Genomic DNA, 11,096 nt, shown 5'->3' on the forward strand with positions numbered 1-11,096 from the left:
CATATGTCACATCTGAGCAAAAGCTTTAAGAGGCATTATATAATTCTGTAAAACCTTTTTTTTCCCTCTACCTGAAAAATGGCACACTCCAAATAAGGCTTCTTCAAGCTAGGTCTTAGAACGAGCAGACACATGTTGTAAAATAGCAGCCGACCAAAGTGAATGAGGAGTAAACCTTTGTTAGTATAATCCAGAGATGTGGGAGAGTTTGTATGCTACTGTAGCATAATTTATAAAAGCTGAGTTTTATTATTTTTAAAAAAATCTTCCTGTCTTTTTTTTAAAGTTAATTTAATTTAATTTAATTTAATTATTTAAGAGTGAGGGAGAGGGGCAGAAATAGAGGGAGAGAGAATCTCAGACAGGATCCACACCCAGCACGGAACCTTACACAGGGCTCGATTCCACAACCCTGGGATCATGACCTGAGCCCCAAACATGAATCAGACGCTCAACTGACTGAGCCACCCAGGTGCCCCACAAAAGCTAAGATTTAAAAAAAAAAAAAAATAAGTGTTTATTTATTCTTGGAGAGAGAGTACAAGAAGAGGGACAGAGAGTAAAGGAGACAGAGATTCTGAAGCAAGCTCCATGCTGTCAACACAAAGCCAGATGTGGGCCTTGAACCCACGAACAGTCAGATCATGACCTTAGCCGAAGTCAGACAATCAATTGAGCCACCCAGGCACACCAAAAGCTCAGTTTTAATATCAGTTCAGCTACAAGAAAAAAAATCTGTGTTATCTTGGATAAGTCAACTAAGCTTCTCAGACATAGTTTTAATCTATAAAATAAAATTTAAAAAAAGGTCTTTAGACTTTATCTATAATGCTTAACAATTTGACTACTAAACCCATTCTCTTAAAGCGTTGCCAATTGATTAAGTTGTATAATATAGGTAATAATGATGCATTTTCTTTCTTTATTTTATTTAATTTTAATTTAATTTTATTATTTAATTAAAAAAATTTTTTTTAAGAAGGCTCCACACTCAGTGTGGGACTCAAACCCTGAGATCAAGAGTTGCTTGCTCTACCAACTCAGCCAGCCAGGCGCCCCTATTTTCCCTTTTTTAAATAATTAAAGGCATTTATAACTTTCATTCAGCATGAGATAAATCATGCTCTCATAATAAAGTATGTGATTCTTGCCAAAAGAAGCATTTTAGTTTGCCTAAACTACCCCTTTATAAATAAATATATATTTCTGAGTCTTTTTTTTTTAAAGTTTATTTATTTTTGAGAAAGACAGAGAGAGAGAGAGGGAGAGAGGAAAGATGAGAGAGAGAGGGAGACAGAGAACCTCAAGCAGGCTCTGTGCTGTCAGTGCAGAGATCAATGCGGGGTTCGAACTCACGAACCATGAGATCATAACCTGAGCCAAAATCAAGAGTCAGTCGCTTAACTGACTGAGCCACGAAGGTGCCCCTGAGTCTTTTTAATATATAGAAAATAGCTAAATCCCTATCTTTTTAGAACTCCCTAGTGGAATCTAAAATGCTCCATTTTAGTTCTTTTCTAGCACATTCTATTTTGTATTATCTCTCTCTCTCTCTTTTTGACTACTTTGAGTACATGATCCAATAAATGTTTAATTTAAATGTAAGGATGGTTAAATTGCTACAGTTCTAGAGATTTTTTAAGTACAGACTTTTCTAGCATTATGTAACAAAATAAGGAGAAATTGAATTTTTTTTCAGAAAAACAGGAAAACAAGCAACACAAGTTACAAAGTAATTATAGCAGTCCACATATACTTCCTCATACACACATCCCAAACTTTTGTTAATGGATCTTCCGCTAATATTGTCCGGCAGTTATGTTTCGATTTTTTTTTTACAGTGTTTAAAAAAAGGTATTTAATGAAGAGAAAAAATGGCCTATGAAAACCAATTCTAAGTGGGACATGAACTAAGATTCTTTATTTATTTTTATTATTATTCTTTTTTAATGTTTATTTCTTACTGAGAGACAGAAATAGCACATGAGCAGAGGAGGGGCAGAGAGAGAGAGGGAGACACAGAATCCGAAACAGGCTCCAGGTTCCAAGGGGTCAGCAGAGAGCCTGACATGGGGCTTGAACTCACAAACTGTGATCACGACCTGAGCCGAAGTCAGACACAACCGACTGAGCCACCCCGGCGCCCCAAACTAAGACTTTTTTGTTTAGGGTTTGCTAGGCGCTGCCATACCTGCTCCAACATCAGGCGGTCAGAGAGCACCGGGGCCTCATAGCTAGGCTCTGGAGATTAGAGGAAGGACCACCAGTAGATAAATGATTTATGAGTTAAGCAAGTTTTAAACATTTTCTTTTAATTTTATTGTTGAGGCAATAATAGATATAGGTAATTTAAATGCCATTTTAACATAACTAGAAGATATTTTATGTACGATGTTCCAACTCATTTCATTTATATCTATTAAGGTATTAAAATATTTAAAATACTAAAGATGTTGACCAAACTCATTATCTCAGTTTTCTGCCCCAACTATTCCAATATATAAAATTGTGGGTTTGTGCTTGACCTAAACCTGGCAAGGGTGAGGAATGGAGAATGGTGAAGAAGCAGCTTGTAGGGAAGTAGAGAAGTAGTTCCATTAAATTCTATATTAATAAACTGAGCTATATTTCAGAACATGCTGGTAGTAAATATCTCTACCACTGTAAATGTATCTATTTTTCTTAGTGACATTCTAAGCATCTAACATCTGTACACTGAGTTTTATTACAAAAAACAACATTTAGACAAATTAAATCTAACTAAAGTCAACATTTATATGACTATATCCAGTCTCAAGAACAGCAAACAAGTTGTAAGTACTAATGAGAAGATATTTGAGAGCTTATTACATCACTATTTGTACATGCGGATGCAGAGGAAGTGGCTAGGTCGTTTTGATGGTCAATTATTAGAATTGTTTATACTTAGCCGGATAGCGATTTTCCAACTGAGTATGGATTATAAACAAATAGCATGTAACTATCTAAAGAGGTTTGGTGTTTAGTGCAGGCCAGAAGAAAGCTAGCCTTGAATGAGAATGAGGAAAACACGTGTTTTGTGTTTAGTAAAGTCACATTAATTAATATTTAGGATAACTATAAACCAACCTCTTACCAAACAGGCCTTCTGGACAGGCAGGGTGCTTGTGATACTGGACAGAGATGGGGGTTTATGGAGGTTTTGCTGAAAGTGGTGCTAGATTGTATCCTGAGACTCTGAAGATCTGACTAATGTGTGCGGGAGGGAATCTGGAGTTGAAAGTCAAACAATCATTCCAGCCAAAGGTTCAATCTGGAAAGACTGGACACAGAAAGAGAAATTGCACATGGCACAACGGGGTGAATCAATGGCTTATAGACCAAATGTGGGGTTCCTGGCAGTAGTCCATGAGACTTAGGTGCTGGTGTTTTATAACCTGAGACTCCCCTTTGGTAATAAGGAAGCCTGTCGTTAAGGCACTTTGTGATGCTTCCTTATAAACCAGAGGTTGCAAAATGTCATGTTTTGTTTGATCCATGTAGTACTTAACCACAGAGTGATTTAAAGATATTTGCATTAGTTGCCAACACTTAACACCAACACATACTCGATTTACAGCTTTTGTGAAAACATCAGAAATCTAGCATTATCAACCTTGCTGCCAGACATAGCATGGATAAACCTTGTGCTGGGCCACTCCTCTTGCAATGGCCATGCACTCTTCTATCCCCACCAGCCCCTAGTGTCCCAATCCCGCGGAGAGGAGATGGTTGCCTTTTACCATCAGACTAATTTTGTTGTTTTGCGTACAGTAGAATTAAGACAAAACTAAGATATTTCTTAAATCCATTCTGTAGTTTTTTTATTTCAGTTTTTTTTTTTCAATTTTAAAAGGCTTCTGTTATAAAACATTTCAAACATATAGGAAAATAGATATAGGTAATCCCCATGACCCTATTTCATGACTTTAACTGTCATTACTCATTACTCAAGTCCCATCGTGTTTCATCTATATCCCCACCCCCTTCCCTCCACTGTATTATTTAAAAGAAAATCTCTGACATCCTAGGATTTTCTCTGTGTTTCGGCATGTAACAATAAAAGATAGGAACACTTATGTAAAACAATCACATAATCATAATATAGTCACACCTAAACATTAACAATAACTATGCAAAATATCCAGTGTGTTAAAATTTCCAAAGGCCTCATGCATGTACGTTACACGTTGTTTAAATCAGGATTAAAATAAGTTATATACAAGGTAATTGACTGATGTCTTTAAAATATCTTCTAATTTATAGCTTCTCTCAGTCTCTGTCTGTTTTTTTTCTTTCTCTCAATCCCCCTCACCCCTTTCTCTCTTTCTTCTGGTCACTTATTTGTTCAATAAACCTGGTTGATTGTTTTGTAGTTTCTCACAGTCAAAAATTTGCTCATTTACCATGGTAAAATTTAGCATGTTCCTCTATTGTCTGTATTTATTGTAAACTGGATTGAATTTTTTGGAAATAGTATTTCATTGGCAGTGGTATCCTCTATCAGGAGGCATATAATGTCAGGATCTCTCTCTTATTAATGTTAGTGTCCAATGCCTAGATCCAGCAATTCATGAAAGGTTGCAAAATGTTGATGGTCTCATTAAACTATCCTGTCCTTATTTAATACCTGAAATACTTCTATTAAGAAAAACATTCTCTTGTTTATTATTTGTTTACCTAGTGGCACAGTTCTTACAGGAAAGGCTGAATAAATGTTTGATTATTTTCTTCTATTTATGAGTTTCTCAAAATAATTGGCATCCTCCATTTGAGACTAATTTGTATTTTTTTAGTATTATGGGCTCATGTATTTAAACATATTTCTTATGTCTCAATCCATGGGAGGTATCGTCCTTACTGATGCTTATATTTTTCTATCTTTAACTTCATTTGGATTCACCCTAGTGAACTTTGAAAATTCCTTTGTTACTTATTGGACAAACTGTTCCAATCTCATCATGTACATTTTTAGCCCAGACATAGACTTCAGGAATCCTGGCTCCTTCGAGTGAGGATTGGTATTTAAAGACTGTGATCTGGATGTTGGGAGCCATTTAAAGTTAAAGATAACTTAGAGAACCATGTATTAATTTTCTTTATTTCTTAAACCTGACTCACTTTACTCATTGTCTTTCTAGCCCTCATTATCATTTCAGTTTGCAACTCTTGCTCAAAACCAATTCTAAACCATCAACCCATTGGTCTAAATGCAGAAGTATTCTACAACAGGGTAAAAGGTAAAGAACTTGAATTACTTCACAGTAAGAGAAAAAAAATGGGGAGTAAATAATTGAAAATTCCAATTAATTTTACTTGCAAATCTCAGTCTGAACTTCTACTTATAAATAGCAGAACCCAGACACTGCTTACTCACTTGTGAAATAAACCATGCCCTTGGTGTCCGGGACTAATTGCTTTATTTACTCTGAATTTCAGAGGATCTTTCTTTTGAGATTATCCATGTGGAAACACCCTATCAAGTTGGTAAAACTTAAGTGATGCTAAATTTAACTGACATTTTTTTTATTACCGGAAAGGAAGACAAAAAGGAAACTAAGGTTTATTGTCTACAATGTACTAGTGGTTTTCAAATACATTATCTCATCCTCATAATCACTCTACAAGGTAGTATACCTCCATTTTTTTTCTTACTAAAGTTCATTAAATCTGGAATTACCAAATTTAAAGAAAAATATTCCAAATATTTTTCACTATAATATTTTGAAAACTCAAAAGTAAGAAAAGAAAGGTAAGAATGTGGTGGGGGGGAATGTTTTCTTAGTGATCAACATGAATAGCATTGAAGTTCTGGGTTCATTCTATGTAGAGAAATTCATCCCATGAAATTGATTGACTTTCATTTATTCTCAAGAGATTATATTACCCAAAGAGAAGGGATATTTATGGACACTATATTAGTCAAGAGAGGCTAGGCTTTGCAGAATAACATAACAGTTTGTCTCTCACCATCGCTTATCTATTATAGGTCAATAGGAGGCAAGCTTGAGAGAAGTTCTCTTCCATATAGTCACCACCTGACTAGGTCTCACTGCCTGTAGCTATATAATTTGGAACAGGTGATATGTGAGGTGTCAGCAGAAGGAGAAGAGAGACTGAAAAATGCACTCATATGGTTAAATGTCTAGGGTGGAAATGACTTACCACATAAGCTCACAGCCCATTGGCCAGAATTAGTCTGAGAGGAACATTTGAATGCAGTAAGTTTATTGGAAAGTGCTCTAAGAAACACCTGTAAGGGAGGAAAGCAGGTTTGGACAGAGGGAGAGCTTGCACTGTGTGCAGAGACAAGAAATGATGTTTTAGGGAACTCTGGAGCTGAGATGGCACCTCAGACTTGTCCCAAATGCTGGGCCTTTGTACCCTAGCATCCAGTCAACTGGATAGAGTCTGCCTTTAGCTTCAGATCTAATGGAGATGTACTTGGTCTCCTAATGCATTTCTATCTATAAAGCCCGTTTAATTGGTTAAATCATATTAATCTTAGTATATCATATTAATCTAATCTATTTCAAGATTGATATTTCTCAGTTAGTGAGAAATTTGGGAACTATAATCATATTTGCTTTAAACCATTAAGGAATTATGGGACAAAAACTCTTCATTAAAATTTTCCCTTTAGATGTATTGCAGAAGAGATTTTTTATTTTGATGATTGTTAAGATTTTGGGTAATAGTCTCATGCTCTAGAGGAAGATCAATGGTTGAGTTATTTCTAATCAGAAATTCCAACTTTTCCAGAAAGCTACTGGTCTTAAACAACAGAGAAATTGTATCATCTAATACAGTGTCAGTATTTGTCTTCCTAATTTTATTTCTGGGGTGTGCTGAATATTAGTATTAAAAAGTATGTTATTACAGCAGAGGTTTAGAAGAGAAAAACAACGAAAATGTTGAAAAAAATGCCACAAATCTAGCAAAAATATTTCCTTTTTTTTGGTTGTAAACTATTTTTTATGATTTGGAAAAAAGGTGGTTTTTCCCACTATTATTTCACTGTTTAGGTGCACTATTATTTATATAATTATGGAAAAGAAAGACGAGTAGAGGGAAGCAAGAATTGTAGTTTTTAAAAATGTGATGTAAAAGTCCATATTCACTTGTCAAATAGATTATTTCTTACTCTCAAGAATAAGCAGAAGAATCTTATTAGAATATATGTTTTGAAACATATAAAACTTTTAGGTACTTTTTTTTATGCAAGAGATTTACTGCAAAATGGTCACAATTAATTACATTATAATTCTCCTGTGAAATTATTTTTCTCTTTTCCTGTATTTGCTTTATGCAGGTGCTTAACATAAATTTATAAACATGATAGCAAGTGTATTCATCTGGAGATCTGCACTGGTAATAAAGTAGCCAGCAGTCATATGTATTCAGCATGTAAAAAATGTGGTTACCCTAAATTGAGATGTGCTTTAAGTTGAAAATACACACTAGATTTTGAAGGCTTACTATGAAAAGAATATTAAATTTCTCATTAATAACATTTTATTGATTACATGTTAAAAATAATATTTGTATGCATTAAGTTAAATAACATATTATTAACATTAATTTTACCTGTTTATTTTTCTCATTTTTTAATACGGCTACAGAAAATGTGAAAATATATTTGTGACTCAAATTTGTAGCTCCCATTATATTTCTGTTAGATAGAGTGATCTAAATTATTAGTTTTTTCTCCAATATTTTGTTATGAAAGTTTTCAAATATAAAATAGAAAGGCTAAAACACTTTTACAGTAAACATCTGTTCTTCTACAATCAACTTTTACTAGACTTGTTTTATCCTGTATATAGCTATGTTTTTTTAAAAAAATTTCACCAATCCATCTGATTTTCAGAGTAAGCTGCAGACATCACTCTATGTTCCTCTAGATACTTTAGCGTATAGAAACTAGTTTTGAACTCTATTAAAAACTGAATATTCCTTTAGCCATGTTCTTGCTTCTTTAGATCTGAATGTGTTGGTAAACAGAGGCATAAACAGACTAAATCTATCAAATCAGATTTAATAAATCTTCTGAGTAAAAGGAACATTTAATCTCTGTTGACATTAAAGTACAGATCTAGATTACCCAACAAATATTTGGAAACCTTATAACATTAAATACCGATTAGAAAAAGATTTCTGCCATCTTCTGAGCAAGTGGCAGAACAACCAGGCTGTGTTCCAAGCCAATTGAGTTACCATGGATGGTTATATAACCTTTGAGCCTCTGGTAGAATGTTTATCTCACAAGATTATAGTGATTAAAAGAAATAATAATATGTAACTAATTTGCTTGAGGTTTGGGCATATACTAACTTTTATTTTACTATTTTTTAAAATGTTTATTTTGAGAGAGAGAGCAAGAGAGCGCATGCGTGTGCACATAGGGGAGGGAGAGAGGATCTCAAGCGGGCTCTGTGCTGACAGCAGAGAGCCAGATGGTGATGTGGGCCTTGAACTTACAAACTCAGGAACCATGAGTTTGAGCTGTGAGATCATGACCTAAGCTGATGCTTAACTGACTGAGCCACCCAGGTGCCCCAGGCATATACTAACTTTAAAAAATAAACTTAACTAGAAATGAATGTAAAATATTTGGAGTATTTTGTCTGGCAGGTTGATCAGCAGATCCCTTGGCAGTATAGGAATATCACTAATAAGGAAAAAGAACATTCTTATTGATGGTTCATCACTGACAAATATACCAGAAAGACATATGTTATGTAATACCCTCAAAAGAAATGGACGTATGTTTCTTCCTTGTTTTACTGATAAATATCTTATAGAACTATCCCGAGACTTCTGTCAACATTTACCAGATTGAAAACTCCTAAACAATTTGGATTTATGCTTGTGGCTGAGATGGGAAACTTGATGAGAAAACGTGTTTATGGAATTAAATTGCTGGTGATTCACTAACAGATGATGGGCCGGTTGAAAATAGGATGGTTAGCTGTGTTGTTTTCCACTCTCTGTGTATAGCTATATGGTCAACCATGTTCAATCTCCTTTAACATTGTTATGATACTGAACATTTTTTACTATTATCCAAATAACATAGACACATAATTTTTAAAAGTTTTAACAAATAAAACCAGATGTCACCTCCTTTCAGTTTCCTTGCTCTTGTTACTACTTAAAGGCAATTGTTTTGAACTTTTAAACTTCTTTGAAAAAAAATTAAAAAAAATAAACTACTTTGTGGTGTTTGCTTACATATTCCTAAATCCTTTCAAAGCATTGATAGCTTTTGGTGTGTTATTTTTAGATATTTTATATTTACTTTATGTTAAAGTAGGTAAAACCTCTAGTTCTTTTTTCTTCTTTTCTTTTCTTTTTTTTTTTTTTTTCACTTTTCCAACGAGTATTTATCATTGGCTAGGCCATGATTCAGGATCCCAGAGTTGGAATCACCATGTACTCAGGTCCTCCTTCACCACCCTGTTCAGATCTTCGCAGGAAACTTGCCTTCTGCCCTGTGGTGGTCCAGGCTGACACACAGGATATGGGGCAGAGGGACTTGTCCACACGCAGGTACCATTTGCATGGGGAGACATCACCACCCCCTTAACAGTCATTGCCTTCTCACAGTGGTGAAAGTCCCAGTGGTTCTGGCAGCAGTTCCTAATCTGGTTCTGGTTGGGGAAGTGGTTGTCTAAAGGAGCAGTCTGTTAGTTCATGATTTTGGTCTTGTTGTCTTCTGCCATGCTACTGACTCTTAGACACCCTGAAGCACCCTCAGCAAAGATGGAACGTTTAGTTCTTTTACATTCCCCTTACAATTCACATATCAACCCAATATAGTTATAACTCAGTTTTTAAAATCCGTAGCTAGAATTATTATTATGACTTTGCAAACCTTTTTCGTTGCTGAGCTAAATGGTACAGATGTAGGCTCTTTATCTGCACTTTAAAATTTTTCCTGGAGTTATTCATTGGTTTCTTCTTTTCATTTATTTTGTTTCTTTGAATCAGGAGTTAAGTTTTCTACCCCTTCCAATAGTTCTGCAAAGTTTCTCAATAGATTTCCTACTATTTAAACCTATCAAATAATCTTTCATATACTTCTTTTTAATGTAGGATTTTTCTCTTGAAACCATCCATCCTCCTCTTCTAATCTGAACAAATTACTATCTATGCTTGCCCTTGACTGTGGAATTTCTTTCATATATCTCTCATGCTTGACCTCAGTTTCTCAGACTCATGTTTTTTCTTCTTCATTTAGTCACACATTTTGAAGAGAAATTTCTCCAAAAGCTTCATGAAAAAGGATAAAAAAGAAGTAAGTAATTTTTTTGAGTCTTTGAATATTTGAAAAGTCCTTATTTTTACCTTGTTTTACCTGATTGATATTTTGGTTGGCTCTAGAATTTAGGATTAAGAATCTTTTTTTTCCACAAAGAATCTGGAGGGCATGGTCTTTGTCTTCTAGCATTTAATTTTGTAGTTGAGTAATCCATTCCCAGTCTTTTAAAGTAATTTTATTAAAAAAAAATCTGGAAGCTGTTAGGGTCTTTTCCTTCCTTCCTTCTTTCTTTCTTTCTTTCTTTCTTTCTTTTTCTTTCTTTCTTTCTTTCTTTCTTTCTTTCTTTCTTTCTTCCTTTTTACTTTCTTAGATTTCATAATTAAATGAGTTGGCGTAAGTCCCTCTGCCCTTATTAATTTATTGAATATTCCATTAGTCCTTTCTATGTAGAGATTATTTTCCTTATTCTGGGAAATATTCCTCTTCATCTTTTACTCTTCAGAGTGGGGGATAATATTCTCCCCATTCTCTTCTTTATGAATTCTTTCTGGAATAGGTACTTGCTGAATGTACAACATCTTGGATCAGTTTTCCAATTTTCTTTTTTTGCTTTTCTATTTACTGTCATTTTTGGCTTTTAAATTCTATTTTCTAGGATTTTTTTTTTTTTTTTTTACTTTATGTCATTTATTGACTAACTCATTTATTGACTAACTCATTTATTGACTATTTTGTTTGGGTATTATTTTAAATTTCAAAGAACACTTTTTCTTTTGTTTTCTGATTATTCCTATTTTTATGAAGTCCTAATCTT

At 34.2% G+C, this 11,096-nt stretch overlaps 1 pseudogene; it reads right to left on the reverse strand.

Moving 5' to 3' along the window:
- Window positions 1–9,481: 9,481 nt before the first annotated feature.
- LOC115513412 lies at window positions 9,482–9,743 on the reverse strand (annotated as a pseudogene).
- Window positions 9,744–11,096: the final 1,353 nt, after the last annotated feature.

This window comes from Lynx canadensis, chromosome B2 (assembly GCF_007474595.2).
Source record: "Lynx canadensis isolate LIC74 chromosome B2, mLynCan4.pri.v2, whole genome shotgun sequence".
NCBI lineage: Eukaryota > Metazoa > Chordata > Mammalia > Carnivora > Felidae > Lynx > Lynx canadensis.